Source organism: Oncorhynchus kisutch, linkage group LG22, assembly GCF_002021735.2.
Source record: "Oncorhynchus kisutch isolate 150728-3 linkage group LG22, Okis_V2, whole genome shotgun sequence".
Taxonomy (NCBI): Eukaryota; Metazoa; Chordata; class Actinopteri; order Salmoniformes; family Salmonidae; genus Oncorhynchus; species Oncorhynchus kisutch.
The window spans coordinates 4,955,658-4,971,008 of record NC_034195.2 but is presented as its reverse complement, the minus strand read 5'-3'; the positions used below and the strand labels follow the sequence as shown (position 1 = coordinate 4,971,008).

The 15,351-nt window shown below is 40.3% G+C and overlaps 1 protein-coding gene across 3 annotated transcripts in view; it reads left to right on the top strand.

Annotated features, from left to right (window-relative positions):
* Positions 1-4,491: 4,491 nt before the first annotated feature.
* Positions 4,492-15,351, top strand: part of LOC109867649 (transcription factor SOX-6) — a 172,931-nt gene continuing 162,071 nt past the window's right edge. For 2 of the 3 annotated variants that reach the window (XM_031801671.1, XM_031801673.1), the window contains exon 1: positions 5,448-5,754. The gene's annotated coding sequence lies outside the window, so the exon portion shown is untranslated. Of the gene's footprint in view, positions 4,782-5,447; positions 5,755-15,351 lie in introns of those variants that run through there. The other variant, XM_031801672.1, reaches the window with a different exon arrangement.

Here is a 15,351-nt window from a genome sequence, read left to right as displayed (position 1 = left end):
TTCGACATTTAGAAAACATTGTATTTTTTAAACTTGATTACCTCTGCCTTTCTTAAGTGTTTGTGATTGAACAATTTCCCGTAACATATTGATTGGTGTCATTCCACAAATAGAGTGCCTTTTGGGTTGTTTTGTAAAGAAATTGTATTTATTTAATCTAAGTTTAACCTTCTGTCATGAAGTGCACATTTAACTTCATAACAAACACGTTTTCCCATCTCAAGAGGTTAAATGAAGACAAATGACTATAAAAGTTGAGTGTTGATGGTAATAGGTTTGACGATTGGAAGCTTGTTGTATGCAACAGTAGTAGTGCTAATCACATTAAATAAGTAATTTAAAATAATTTATACAAAATAAATAAATAATTTCTTCAGAGAACTTCATCAAAGCAAAACAATTATTAGGGCCTTGCAATGGGGGAAACTTGGCAAAATCATGTAATGAGACAAACATGACGAGGTACATGCCAAAATGTGGATTTTCGGTGGGGGAAAAAATCATTTATTTTAATGAAAACATTTTTAACATGGTTTAGTTAGAGCAGATTTATTTGATCCAAATGCCAACTTGAGTGTTTGATCAAAATGTAAACGCATAATGTCTGAGGGACATAAAAGGAACTCAATTTGTGAAACAACCCATTGAGTGAAATGTTTCATTAGTAACATGTTTGAAATGTGCTTCTCTGCTGTTATAATACTTTACCACTTGCCATTACTTTTATTTTATTAAATCCAGAAGCTCTAGCTCTTAAACTGCTTGTAGAAAATTCCCTTCACATACTGACTTCCACCAATCACCCCTTCCAGTTTCCTGCAGGGGCAGGACTTCCTTCATAAACACACCTTAAGCAGCCTCACCTGCTTCTAATCAAGGCAGCTGGGAGATGCACGGATGATGGCGGAAACGGATGTCATGTTTGAAACCGACGATGCTTTGTGTGAAGATGAGAGTGAGAATGAGTGGGGTTACAGTGGTGAAAAGGAAAGAAAGTGAGAAGTAAAGGTGTAGTGAATTCCAAGCCTAGTCTAGTTTCTAGTTAGTGAGGGTTTTGGCCCAATGCTACCTGGGAGATCTGTTGGACATCTCAAGAGGAAGCTCGCTTTGCGCCTGAAAAAGAAATTGGAGTGTAATATTTTGTGTATGGAGTTTCGAAGCAGGGCACCTATCAAGGGGTGACAGGTAGCCTAGTGGTTAGAGCGTCGGGCCAGTAAACGAAAGGTTGCTAGATCGTAATCCCCGAGCTGGCAAGGTAAAAATCTGTCATTCTGCCCCTGAACAAGGCACTGTTCCTGGGCTGTCATTGTAAATAAGAAATTGATCTTAACTGACTTGCCTAGTTAAATAAAGATGAAATAAATAAAATAATTCAAGGGGGTTATCTCTGGGGTAGCTCATGGAATACAGTGTATTCAGACTCCTTAACTTTTTCCAAATGTTGTTATGTTACAGCCCTCTAAAATGTATTTAATATATATATGTATATATTCTCAACAATGTTCTTAAATGGAAGAAGTTTGGAACCAACAAGACTCTTCCTAGAGCTGGCCGCCCGGCCAAACTGATCAATCAGGAGAGAAGGGCCTTGGTCAGGGAGGTGACAAAGAACCTGATGGCCACTCTGACAGAGCTCCAGAGTTCCTCTGTGGAGATGGGAGAATCTTCCAGAAGGACAGCCATCTATGCAGCACTACCAATCAGGCCTTTATGGTAGAGTGGCCAGACAGAAGCCACTCCTCAGTAAAAGGCACATGACAGCCCACTTGGAGATTGCCAAAAGGCACCAAGCGGGACGTCTGACCATGAGAAACAAGCTTCTCTGGTCTGATGAAACCAAGATTGAACTCTTTGGCCTGAATGCCAAGTGTCACGTCTGGAGGAATCCTGGCACAATCCCTACAGTGAATTATGGTGGTGGTGGCAACAGCATCATGCTGTGGGGATGTTTTTCAGCAGCAGGGACTGGGAGACTAGTCAGGATCGAGGCAAAGATTAACGGAGCAAAGTACAGAGAGATCCTTGAGGAAAACCTGCTCCAGAGCGCTCAGGACCTCAGACTGGGGTGAAAGTTTACCTTCCAACAGGGCAATGACCCTAAGCACACAGCCAAGACAACACAGGAGTGGCTTCGGGACAAGTCTCTGAATGTCCTTGAGTGGCCCAGCCTGAGCCCGGATTTGAACCCGATCAAACATTTCTGGAGAGACCTGAAAATAGCTGTGCAGCAACGCACCACATCCAACCTGACAGAGCTTGAGAGGATATGCAGAGAAGAATGGGAGAAACTCCCCAAACACAGGTGTACCCAAGAAAACCCGAGGCTGTAATTGCTTCCAAAGATGTTTCAACAAAGTACTGAGTAAAGGGTCTGAATATATATGTAAATGTGATATTTCCGTTTTTTATATTTTTTATAAATTTACTAAAAATCTAAACTTGTTTTTGCTTTGTCATTATGGGGTATTGTGTGTAGATTGAGGGGGAGGGGGGGGGGACTATTGAATCAATTTAAAATAACCTAACAAAATGTGGGAAAAGTAAAGGGGTCTGAATACCGTGTAACAGTCAGGTGTTAGCATGTCTTGGGGCTATGATATTTGTGCGTCTGTAACTTTTTCACTCATCATTATTCACAATTCATTCAGGATTATCTGTAATCATGGTAGCATCCACATTAATGTAGAAGTGTTTGAAACATATGCTATGCTTATTAACAATAAAAGTGACTTCATAATTACACAACACATTATTGACCCTTCATTTCTATTGGGCACAAAATAATCTCAAACACATCCAAAACTAAATCACAAAGGAATCCAACTCATTTGTAGTCACAAGCTTGATGTATTCATTCTGTGCTATGAATATGGGACGAAATTCTTAACATTGTACTACTTTAATACACATGAAGAATGACAATGAAGAAAAAATAATACTTGAACTGACATATATGTGAATTTGTCCCAATACTTTTGGTCTCCTTAAATGGGGGGACTTTGTACAAAAAATGCTAGAATTTCTACATGGTTCACCCGATATGGATGAAAATACCCTCAATTTAAAGCAGACAGTCGGGGCTTTAACCTCATAGTCATATCATTTCAAATCCAAAGTGTGGAGTACAAAGCCAAAACCACAAAACGTGTCACTGACCCAATACTTTGAGCTCACTGTATATTTGGTCATGGTTATTTTCAAGCCTGTCACGCCTAATCCCGCTCCCTCTCCAGCGCTCGATTTCGCAGGACCACCGCTGCGGAGCCAGGCACCGCCAATCAGAATGAATTTTTCTCCAAAAAAGAGCTTCATTACAAACAGAAATACTCCTTAGTTTCATCAGTTGTCCGGGTGGCTGGTCTCAGACAATGATATGGGTTAAGGTTAGGCTTTAGGGTACCAAGGATTCCAGATTGCATTGACCGTTTTGATACATCACCCAAAAGTGTGCGTTACTGGCAGTCAGTGATCGTAGACAGTCTGGTGAGTTTGAGCTGAGCTGTCTACGTCTACCACAGGGTGGCGTAAGAGGAACTGCATTTTTGTCTGCAATTTTACCAGGCATATCTTTAAAGGGCACTCATATTTAAAGTTTTAACTCCAAAATGTCCCTATCAATAGTCTAGTCAGTCCATCATTTTTTTATGAAATAAATAACCCATGTCTCGTATTTTAAGATGGGATTGAATAGGTTGACAACCAAAAAGCCTACAGGTCCGTTTTTAATAGGCTACAATTCATTTTCCAATTTATACGAATATCAAATTCATATAAATTCGATAATTGCTCATAGGCTGATTTTACAAAAGCTTTGATCGTGAACATGCATGCATTTTGGCATCTTTATCTTATTCGTTAAGATACATTGTTCTGAAATGTTACTAATTTAGAATATAGCCAAACATTTAATCATGCAATAGCCCTTTCATTCTATTAAAATAGGGATATAATTATTCAACAGACATTTAAGCAAAAATGTCGTCGACATGTCATGATATTCTTAATGCTTGATAGAATTACATTTTGATCCAAAAGTGAAACGCCTTCATTTGTTTATCTTTTATAAACAGCGTCATACAAACTAATTAATTAAACAAGTCACCCGGGAACCAATATTTGTTTTAGATAGCCACTCAACGAATGTGTGCCATGAAAGGCATTCACATTAGACAACGCACGGTTGGTTGCATTGACGTTGCTAAAGTGGTGGTAGTTTGATTTCCTTGCCAAATCGTTTCGTTTTTATAAGAAGCAGAATATACACGTCGCATATTAAAAATAACCAAAATGAAAACTTGTTTTACTGGAAGCAAACGAGTTATGCACTGTGGTCGATGTATTTTGAAGCAAACAAGTGATCATTATCATTATAGAAATACCAATAGACCAATTTATTAAACGTGACACACTCTCTCTCGCTCGCTCTCTCTCTCTCGCTCTCTCTCGATCCTTCTCAATGCTTTCATTCTCAGTTTCTCTCGTTGCATCCATTAGGGAGAATGAGTACTCTCCGTGCACGACAACAGTGAACACTCACTCACTTCGCCTCACTTTCAAATTGTTGCACGATGGGAAATGCTTAAAATAGTTATGGGTAGCCAAGATTGACTAGTTTAACAAAGTTACCAAAGAGCCTCTTAAGCGAACCTCACTTCGCGCACCAGAGTGTTAAGTGGCCCATGGCCACACAAGTTGCCTGTATTGCTTTCTCCACTGACACAGACAACATTGTCCTTTGATAATACAACGTGATGCCCACAGACTGGATACACCAAGCCAAGGTAAGAATAGCCCTATTGCTATATCCCAACATTTATATTAATGTGGTGCTTTGTCTGGCCGTGGCTGTGTGTTGATTCCCAGTCGAAAGCCAATGTGTAGCTTAAGTCCCTGCATCATAGGTTATTAAGAGGTTATTCATGTTTTGTCATTGAGATTTATAGGCTACTATGCCTACACTTACATGTCATTATGAAAGGGAAAATATCAAATGAGGCGAGTTTGGTCAGTGAACAAATTACACGTAGCCTAATGATTTGTAACATACGCCTATTGTATTTGTCATTTGCATATAACATTTAAGAAATATTGTGCCTACATTGTGTTTCAGACTGAACTACTTTGCTAAACTAAGTGTTGTCAAATGCTTATTGTAAAACGATGTCTGTAGCTTAAAGTGATATAATTCCGTGCAAACTGGTTTATGTCTGCACGTTTCACTGTAATAGGACCACAATCCGTTTGATACAAGTAGTTTTTTCGGCATTCCCCGTTAACTTTGTGAGCGAGCCCCGCAGCTTGAAAATAGCTGCCCGGTGGTATTGCAAGCTATTGTAATAGGACGCAGTTTCATGTTCGTCCACATAGTGGTAGCCGGCTACTATTCATCGAAACGACGTGCGCTTTTCTGGCCACAGGGCCACCACCTCAACTGTAAATGCCGAGCCTTTCGGAGTTTGTTCACTGTGCGCTCGGTTGACTTCGGCGCCATGTCCAAATCAGAATGAATTTGATTCAGTTGTAATCAACTGGAAAATGGGAATATTGTCGACGCTGCCGAGTAGGGGATGTCTCTCTCACAAGTTTACTCTCTCTCGGGTCATGGAAACTGACCTTAAAAGAATGCGTGGTGAGTCATAAATTAAAATAGACGTAACCCTTCGTTCTAAAACGGTTCCATTGGGAGACAATACAGAAGAAACAAGACGTTGGTCCCAGCGAGAACACGGTGCGAAGCAAGGGGAACTTCTTGAAGTAAGTTGTTCTCAATTGGAATTCTGATTGCCTAGGCTATAGCCGACATTGAACATAAAATTTTTTTTCGCGAACGTTTTCAAGTTGAAAACAGCATGTAGCGTAGCCTATAGACTAGACTACTTGTCTCTATATATTTTCTTTTGACTTAGGCTGTTGTTATAGATGATTGCCAAGGCAATACCTATTATGGTGGACAATTACGAAATGTCATTTAATTAATTGTCATATGAGCGTAGCGATTTAGGAGGAGCGTTTATTTAGCCATGCTTCACACACTTCGACTAACATTTAGAACTGTACGTTCTGCCTTGCACTTAACAGTATGGACTTTTTGTAGGCTATCTTGTGAAAGAGTGAACGTTTCTTTGAGTTTTCGTGCGGTGAACTTAATGATACGTTTACTTGTCAGTGTATAGGAGGACAAGGCGCACTGAAGCATCATAGCCTTTCTGGAAAAGCGAGATAGGTCATCACTTTAGGGAGTTTCCCACATTTACACGCACACACGTTCTCAGATAATGCGTCTCGGAGTGCTGCACACCCGGTGATAACGTTTTGAAAGAGAGCCCTCGCACGCACTGGCGATCGAAATGAATTCACGTGCCAGTGATGCGGTCTTAAAACAACTACAAATTTAATTAACTGGAATGTGGTAATATCCGGATCAATGCCACACAGATTGATTTTTTTTTGATCCCTCTAACTTGTTGACACTGAGAGTGACATCAAGTAAGAAAGACACGCAACGTTCCACCCCATTTTTCTTCTAATTAACCTAGCATATAATTGAAATGCAGCAGCCTCATTGCTATTTGGACACATTTCAAATCCATGATCTAGAATTTAAATAGTGCCTATATTCTTCAGCTTAAGTTTAATTGTCTGTGCTCTCTAGCTAGCCAATAGAGAAGCACATTCCCGTTGTAAGCGAGAGTGTCTGTTTGAAAAACAATCCGACGACGGGACCCTTCGCTGGGGTGAAGTTGATCTCGTATGCCAATTTGTTTTGAGCAGGTGCTGTGGGTTAAAGTTCCCTCATAAGGTAAAGTGGCATTAGAGTGCAGTCCACGTTCAAATGGCAGACTTATAAATAGGCTGCCAATTCAGCACATTGTCCCGGGACGTGCTACCCACTGTCTGAGCAACCATACAGTCGCGGCGCACCTGTAGCTCGCCTGGATTTAGTTATGGACCGTTCATTTGTCGTTTCAGCGCACAAATACCGCCTCCCGCATCGTCCACACTAAACCTTTACAGTATATAGCCTATTCATTATGTCAGTCCCATCAAACACGTTCATATAGGTTAGCCTTCTAAGTGCCCCCAAGTGTAGGCTAACATGTCCAACTATTTAGGCCTATTAAAACACAAGAGCTAATATGATAAATACCTTCAAGAAGTAATAGAAAAAACCACAATAAACCTTGCATTGAGAAAACTGTGACTCATTGTCATTTGATAATTAGGCTATGATTAGCACCAGGCCTGGAATTTCTTGATTTTAGGGGCAAGGCCATTTTCCGTCAAGAGGTTCCCAATCTGCCAGGTCACCAAGGTCATCTGCTGGGGTACCAAGGCCATTAACAAACATAGTCAATTGATTTGATTTGATTGATTTGAAAACCGAAAAACGTACACAAATAGTTAGCCTACATGTCAAAGTGTAGGTGATAGACATGGGCTACAACCTGTCATGTCCAGACGTATGCTGACATGAGGGAGGTGCTTGAAAATAAATGTTATAATAACCCATTCTTGAAAATATTGCATGTGCAAGAGCTAAACCTTACCTCATGGTATATTTAAGCAATAATGAGACTTTTAATTGTATATACAGTACCAGTCAAAGGTTTGGACATACCTACTTATTCAAGGGTATTTTCTTGTAGAATAATAGTGAATACATCACAACTATGAAATAACACACATGGAATCATGTAGTAACCCCCCCAAAAGTGTTTAACAAATCAAAATCTATTTTATATTTGAGATTCTTCAAAGTAGCCACCCTTTGCCTTGATGATAGCTTTGCACATTTTTGGCATTCTCTCAACCAGCTTCACCTGGAATGCTTTTCCAACAGTCTTGAAGGAGTTCCCACATATGCTGAGCACTTGTTGATGTCTTTTTCCTTCACTCTGCAGTCCAACTCATCCCAAACCATCTCATTTGGGTAGAGGTTTGGTGATTGTGGAGGTCAGGTCATCTGATGCAGCACTCCGTCACTCTCCTTCTTGGTATAATAGCTCTTACACAGCCTGGAGGTGTGATTTGGGTCATTGTCCTGTTGAAGAACAAATGATAGTCCCACTAAATGCAATCCATATGGGATGGTGTATCGCTGCAGAATGCTGTGGTAGCCATGCTAGTTAAGTGTGCCTTGAATGTTAGATCTATCACAACAGTGTCACCAGCAAAGCACCCCCAAACCATCACCCCTCCTCCTTCATGGTGAGAACCACACATTCAGATATCATCCGTTCACCTACTCTGCATCTCAAAGACATGGCAGTTGGAACCAAAAATCTAAAATCTGGACTCATCAGACCAAAAGGGATAGATTTCCACCGGTCTGATGTCCATTGCTCGTGTTTCTTTGCCCAAGCAAGTCATTTCTTCTTATTGGTGTCCTTTAGTAGTGGTTATTATGCAGCAGTTTGACCATGAAGGCCTCATTCACACAGTCTCCTCTGAATAGTTGATGTTGAGATGTGTCTGTAAGCTGAACTCTGTGAAGCATTTATTTGGGCGGCAATTTCTGAGGCTGGTAACTCTAATAAACTTATCCTCTGCAGCAGAGGTAACTCTGCGTCTTCATTTCCTGTGGTGGTCCTCATGTGAGCCAGTTTCATCATAGCACTTGATCGTTTTTTCGACTGCACTTGAAGAAAGTTCTTGAAATTTTCCAGACTGACTGACCTCCGTGTCTGAAAGTAATGATTGACTGTCGTTTCTCTTTGCTTATTTGAGCGGTTCTTGCCGTAATATGGACGGGGTCTTTTACCAAATAGGGCTATATTCTGTATACCACCCCTACCTTGTCCCAACACAACTGATTGGCTCAAACGCATTAAGAAGGAAAGAAATCCCACAAATGAACTTTAAACAAGGCACACCTATTAATTGAAATGCATTCCAGGTGACTACCTCATGAAGCTGGTTGAGCGAATGCCAAGAGTCTGCAAAGCTGTCATCAAGGCAACGGGTTGCTACTTTGAAGAATCTCAAATATATTTTGATTTGTTAACATCTTATGGGCAGGTGGGACGGTAGCGCCCCACCTGGCCAACATCCGGTGAAATTGCAGAGCGCGAATTTCAAATTACAGAAATATAAATATTTAACATTCATGAAAATACAAGTATTATACATCAAAATAAGCTTAACCTCTTCTTAATACTGCCGCTGTGTCAGACTGTAAAAAGGCTTTACGGCGAAAGCACACCATGCGATTATCTGAGGACAGCGCCCCGCATACAAAAACATGAAAAACATATTTCAACCAGGCAGGTGCGACACGGAAGTCAGAAATAGCGATATAATAAATGCCTTACCTTTGAAAATCTTCTGCTGTTGGCACTCCGAAAGGTCCCAGTTACATCACAAATGGTCCTTTTGTTTTATAAAGTCCTTCTTTATATCTATAAAAACTCAGTTTATCTGGCGCGCTTCATTCAATAATCCACCGATTTCCCTCCATCAAAATGCATACAAAATGAATCCCAAACGTTACTAATAAACTTTTCCAAACAAGTCAAACAACGTTTATAATCAAACCTCAGGTACCCTAATATGTAAATAAACGATACAATTTAAGACGGAGAATAGTATGTTCATTACCGGAGATAAATAACAAAGAACCTGCTTTCACCCACGCGCATGGAAACACTGCAGCCAAAATGGGAGCCACTTTGAAAAACTACAACTTCTAGCTAATTTTTCCATAAACCAGCCTGAAACTATTTCTAAAGACATCTAGTGGAAGCCCTAGGAACTGCAATCTGGGAGGACTTTGCCTCATAATAAACATGAAAGCCATTCGAAACAATGGATTTTTTTTTAATGGTTTGTCCTCGGGTTTTCGCCTGCCATATCAGTTCTGTTATACTCACAGACATCAGTTTAGAAACTTTAGAGTGTTTTCTATCCAAATCTAGCAATTATATGCATATCCTAGCTTCTGGGTCTGAGTAACAGGCAGTTTACTTTAGGCACGCTTTTCATCCAGACGTGAAAATACTGCCCCCTACCCAAGATACATTTTTTGGGTTACTACATGATTCCATATGTGTTATTTCATAGTTTTGATGACTTCCCTATTATGTAGAAAATAGTAAAAATAAAGAAAATCCCTTGAATGAGTAGGTGTGTCCAAACTTTTGACTGGTACTGTATATATATATATATAATACAAAAATATAAACGCAACATGCAACAATTTCAACGATTTTACTGAGTTACAGTTCATATAAGGAAATCAATCAACTGAAATAATCTATGGATTTCAAATGACAGGGCAGTGGCACAGCCATGGATGGGTATAGGCCCACACACTTCGGAGCCAGGCCCACCCACTAGGGAGCCAGGCCCAGCCAATCAGAATGAGTTTTTCCACACAAAAGGGCTTTATTACAGACAGAAATACTCCTCAGTTTCATCAGTTGTCCGGGTGGCTGAGGAGGGTTTTTTTTGGGGGGGGGGGGGGGGACGCGTGGCACCTAGTCTGCGGTTGTGAGGCTGGTTGGACGTACTGCCAAATTCTCTAAAACAATGTTGGAGGTGGCTTATGGTAGAGAATGATCATTCAATTCTCTGGCAACAGCTCTGGTGGACATTCCTGCAGTCAGCATGCCAATTGCATGCTCCCTCAAAACTTGAGACATCTGTGGCATTGTGTTGTGTAACAAAATTGCACATTTTAGAGTGGCCTTTTATTGTCCCCAGCGCAAATTGCATCTGTATAATAATCAGCTTCTTGATATGCCACGCCTGTCAGGTGGATGGATTATCTTGACAAATAATAAAATGCTCACCAACAGGTATGTTAACAATTTTGTGCACAAAATTTGAGAGAAATAAGCTTTTTGTGCTTATGGAAAATGTGTGTGTGTACAGGTCATGTGTGTGTATGTAAATATATTTTGATAACTTAAGTTGCAATTTGGTTTGTGATTGTGTAGATAATATCATATAAAACAACTATTGGCCTTAAATACACTTTGCTTTTCAGCATTTTTTCACCAGAATATATCAGAACTTCAAAATAATTGAAATAGATTGAAGTTCTATCTATAGTGCTAAGTGACTTGTACATTTTTAAGGCTCAAGTTGTCTTTTAAGAAAATATATGATAAATGCTGATGTCAAATGAGTTGCTATTGGCAGCAGAGTGAAAGAGTAGATCCTGTTAGCTTTCTCTTTCATCTAGGGTGACATTATCTTGGCAATAGGAAAAGGGGCAAACGGTTGCAGGCGACTTACAGGTGAGGGTGTTTGACAGCTGAGAGAGAGGGGGAGAGAGTGAGAATGTGAGTTATGGACTACTTAGAGATTGGTACAATTGGCTGCACTCATTAGCAGCTTGCCAGCAGCCTTGCTGATGGTTATAACCATGGTAATAACATAGAAATGGCCACAGGTGTATTTCATTAAGACACAATATTTTCATAGTGCCTAAAACACATGTATTAATGAATACATATTTATTAATGTTGCTAGTTTTTTCATCCTTATTCTGACCCTGTTCTTTTGTTGTCATTTTGTTTGGCTTATCCTTATCTGATTAAGCGCATGCTGCTTCTAAACACTATACATTTATTATATTTGTGTTACTTAAATTACGTCCACATTTGCACTTTTTCCCCTCTGCGTGTTGTTTTGAGATTAAAGGTGTCATTCAGAAAGCTTTATTCTTGTTAGTGACAGAGCCAGAAAGTCATAATTATTGGTTGTTGATCTCTTTCAAAGAACACCAGCACCCAAATTGGACATGTGTTGTACAAACAGACATTAAACATTTAGCCGTAAGTATTTCTCTCCATCTCGTAAGTACATATTAGCCAGCCTATACTTATCTGCGGCTGTACGACACACCCAAATTGCAGTCTTGCTGCTGAAAAAGAAAGGATGAAGCTCTAGTGAATGAGCACTTGAAGTACAGTGGCACATGTCTGTACCTTCTTTACCCACAATGCCAGTTGAGGGTGGATTGAATTGCTTTCTATTTTCCCTCCACCATATAACCTTGGAACCCGATTTCCCATTTTGCCAGTTTTATTTTTCCTGCTCACTTTCAATGGCTGTAATGACCTATACTTTTTGTGGGTGCTGCTCTTCAGAAGTAGGATCTTAATTTGATCATTCTGTTGCAGGATAAATTTCTGCAATGGAGGAAATGTAAAAAATTGTAGTGTATTTGAGGTTTATTAAAAGAGAGAGCTTTGTATTAGAGGTTGACCGATTATGATATTTCAACGCCGATACGATACCAATTATTGGAGGACCAAAATAAGCCAATACCGATTAATCGGACGATTTTTATATATATTTTTAACTATGACTAATTACAGCAATACTGAATGAACAATGAACCCTTTAATTTGAACTTAATATAATACATAAATAAAATCTATTTAGTCTCAAATAAATAATGAAACATGTTCAATTTGGTTTAAATAATGCAAAAACACATTGTTGGAGAAGAAAGTAAAAGTGCAATATGTGCCATGTAAAAAAAGCTAACGTTTAAGTTCCTTGCTCAGAACATGAGTGGTTCCTTTTAACAGTCTTCAATATTCCCAGTTAAGAAGTTTTAGGTTGTAGTTATTATAGGAATTATGATGCCTCAACTATTTCTCTCTATACCATTTGCATTTCGTATACCTTTGACTATTGGATGTTCTTAATGGCACTTTAGTATTGCCAGCCTAATCTCGGGAGTTGATAGGCTTGAAGTCATAAACAGCGCTGTGCTTCAAGCATTGCTAAGAGCTGCTCGCAAATGCAGTAAAGTGCTGTTTGAATGAGTGCTTACAAGCCTGCTGCTGCCTACCACCCCTCAGTCAAACTGCTCTATCAAATATCAAATCATAGACTTAATTATAATAAGCACACAGAAATATGAGCCTTTGGTCATTAATATGGTCAAATTCGGGAACTATCATTTCGAAAACATAACGTTTATTCTTTCAGTGAAATACTGAACCATTAATCATAGCTAAAGGTGCGGCCGGCTGCAACAGAGCCTGGACTCTAACCAGGATCTCTAGTGGCACAGTGAGGCAGTGCCTTAGACCACTGCACCACTCGGGAAGATCCGATCCAACTATCAAAAAGCTTTGCCCTGCTTGAGAAGGACCTACCAGCCCCCAGGAGTCATCACGGATCCTGGGTGTATACCAACAGCCGGCTGCCGCCCAGTGGCCCCCTCCCCCACGAGCACGACAGTTCAGCAGGTTGGTGACTCAAAAACAGAAGGGTCTCGGGCCATCCTCCACCTTCCTGGGGTTTCCGACGCCATCCTCTGTGGCTGGCGCGAAGAGTCAGGCTAGCCTGGCTTGAAGCCTCCATCCCCCCCTGCCCGAGGCAGTCCCAAACCGCTCCCCCTCTTTGTTCCCCATCGGATTCCATCATGACCACCATCGTTGTGGGCAGATCAATGGTGAGAGATTTTAGCCTGCCTACGGTCTGTAGACCGACCAAGGTCCATTGTCACCCAGGAGCCGGTGTCCACGACAGGAACTCCCTCTTCTGGCCAACTACTCCAATATTGACACCATCGTCACTCACATAGGTTTTAACGACCTTCGTTTTAGGCAGTCTGAGGACTACAAAAAAAAATTCAATAACCTGCTAGCACAGGGAAGATAATTATCTCTGGCCCCCTCCCGTGCTACTGATAGGGTTTGGAACTTTTCAGCCGACCCGTTGCACTAAACGAGTACCTGAAGGAACTTTGCAACGACAGGAATGTCTCTTTTCGTGACAACTTTGATTTGCTGTGGGAGCATCCAGCACCTTTTTAAAAAGAGATTGGATTCACCACAGGGATTCCCAGATTATTATTTATAGTTCTCCAGTTCTCTCTGTCAGAATATGCAACAGAGGACTTGGAAAGCATATTAACTCCTGTAGAAATGGCCCTGTAGTTATTGTGAGTAACCTAATTTATGCTCCTTTAAATCCACCTTCTGGTGAGTTTATACAAACTGTCATCTCCTACTATTCTGATAGATTAGAGACTGTCAGAAAGCGTGGTAGTAACGTTAATAATTAGTTTGTTATTCCATTGGTTACCTCGAGGCAGATGCCTCAGGGGCAGAGTGGCCCACCCATGGTGCTTTTACATGTTAGAGCAATCACTAGTAAAACCTTTCTTGTGAATGACCACATTACTGAGCGCAATGTTGATTGTATATATCTCAGTGAAACATGGCTGTCTTCAGGCTGTAGTGCCACTCTTATTAAAGCCTCCCCACCCCGGACTACAGCTTTTCATACTCTATCAGAAAAGGGAAAGGGTGACAGCCTCTATTTTTACTAATGATCTCAGCTGTAAGGACATTTCGTTTGGCGATGTCACATCCTGACCTGATATCTCTGTATTCTTTAAATTTTGGTTAGGTCAGGGCGTGACTAGGGTGGGTACGCTAGTTTTTGTATTGTCTAGGGTATTTTGTATGTCTAGGTTTTTTGTATGTCTAGGTTTTTTTTTTTTTTCTAGGTTTTTTGTAGGTCTAGGGCATTTGTATGTCTATGGTGGCCTGATATGGTTCCCAATCAGAGGCAACTGTTTATCGTTGTCTCTGATTGGGGATCATATTTAGGTAGCCATTTCCCTTTTGGTGTTTGTGGGATCTTGTTCTATGTTTAGTTGCCTGTCTGCACTATTCATATAGCTTCACGTTTCGTTTTGTTATTTTGTGAGTTTGTTCAGCGGTCCATTCTGTAATTAAATAAGAATGTACGTATACCACGCTGCACCTTGGTCCGATCCTTATAACGAACGTGACAGGCGACTGTTTAAATGTCATCCACCAGTGCCAGAACCCTGTATAGGCCATCAAAGCACTTCCCCACTTTCTTTACTGATTTCTCTGAACTATTGTCTATTGTCCTTGAGAACTATGATAAAATCATTCTATTGGGCGATTTTAATATTCATGTTGACAAAGAGACTGACTTCAAGGTTATTGAATTTATTAATTTTTGAGCTCTATGGACTTTATCCAACATGTTACTGTGCCCATCCATAACCGCAGCCATACTTTGGACCTGGTTATTACCAAGGGGATTTCTATTGACATACAGTGGGGCAAAGAAGTATTTAGTCAGCCACCAATTGTGCAAGTTCTCCCACGTAAAAAGATGAGAGAGGCCTGTAATTTTCATCATAGGTACACTTCAACTATGACAGACGAAATGAGAAAAGACAATCCAGAAAATCACATTGTAGGATTTTTTATGAATTTATTTGCAAATTATGGTGGAAAATAAGTATTTGGTCACCTACAAACAAGCAAGATTACTGGCTCTCACAGACCTGCAATTTCTTCTTTAAGAGGCTCCTCTGTCCTCCACTCGTTACCTGTATTA